This window comes from Pteropus vampyrus, unplaced genomic scaffold (assembly GCF_000151845.1).
Source record: "Pteropus vampyrus isolate Shadow unplaced genomic scaffold, Pvam_2.0 Scaffold1, whole genome shotgun sequence".
NCBI classification, from domain to species: Eukaryota; Metazoa; Chordata; class Mammalia; order Chiroptera; family Pteropodidae; genus Pteropus; species Pteropus vampyrus.
Window position 1 is genome coordinate 18,430,961 of NW_011888782.1, and position 1,300 is coordinate 18,432,260.

Consider the following 1,300-nt stretch of genomic DNA (forward strand, 5'->3'; position numbering starts at 1 on the left):
GCATAGGAGTTTTTTGCTAGTCAAGTTATTATCGGAATTTGATTACATCTATTCATTGAAAAAAAATAATGGTATTGAATGCTTATTACATGTCAGACACTGCTAAAGAATCTGCTAGTATTTCTTCCATTAATATTTGATACAAGGAGAATAAACTAGCCCAGTTTTACTTTGACCAGAATAAAACCAGCATCTTCTTTGGAAAGAATTTCAGTCCTCTTTCCTGTCTTCGTCCCTCCCTCTCTTCCTTCCTTCCTTCCTTCTTTCTCTGTAGGCTTTTTAAAGCACAGATGACCCAAAGTTATTACGTATTAAAGAGAAAACTGAATGTGAAGAAGTTCCATGTCAAGTACTACCAAGAAGTTAAATCTAGTTACTAAAGTATTATAAGGGTTTTGTTACAATGCAGTTTCACTCATTTTAAAGAATATTTATGTATTATGATTTAAAAATTGTTTTCACATATATTTTATCATTTAAACTCACAGAACTTTGTGAGGCAGATATCATATCTCTTTTACAAATGAGAAAATTAATGTTCCATGGTTTAAAATGAATAAGTTTATATTGTTATTAGTGATAGAAGCATGAAGCAGGCCTTGGGGTTTCATTTCAGGTCATGTTGTCTGTCTCACTTGCTGTTTCACATAGGGAATCTCATGGCATGGGAGTAGAGGACGGAGGGATGGGGGCTGCAGGGTTGGAGGTGGGAAGCAGTGTTTCTTGGAGGCTTCTGCCATGGTCTCAGTGATTTTCCCAGGTGAACCTTACTTTAAATAGTAAATTTTAAGGGCTTTAAACTTATTTCAGCTTTTATTTTTATTTATTTTTATTTTTTAGGCGAGGCAACCTTCGTTTGACCTCATGGATTGCAAGGACCTTGTAAATTTACAATTCCTTATTTTAAAATTTTTTTTATGCCCACAGCACCTGGTCTCCCATCCAAGTACTAACTAGGCCCGACCCTGCGTAGCTTCCAAGATCAGATGGGATTGGGCTTGTTCAGGGTGGCATGGCCGTAGACTTCAGCTTTTATTTTTATCACTACAAAATTTTATTGGGGTGTAAAGTTTTAAAATCTCTAAATCCACTATCAAGAGACCTACTTACCTATTTAACATTAAAAATTATTTTAAAGTACATTTACATGCTAAGGCCATTTAAAAAGAACATAGACATATGAAGTGGAAAATAAAAGCCTCGACCTTCACATCAATCATTTCTCCCTCCACTAGTTAAGTTATGATTAATAATTTCTGGTATATCCTTCTCAAAGTTCTATCTATATGTCTCTCTATTT

The 1,300-nt window shown here is 34.6% G+C and overlaps 1 pseudogene; it reads right to left on the reverse strand.

The window, feature by feature from the left end:
- Positions 1-918: 918 nt before the first annotated feature.
- LOC111736979 lies at positions 919-1,024 on the reverse strand (annotated as a pseudogene).
- Positions 1,025-1,300: the final 276 nt, after the last annotated feature.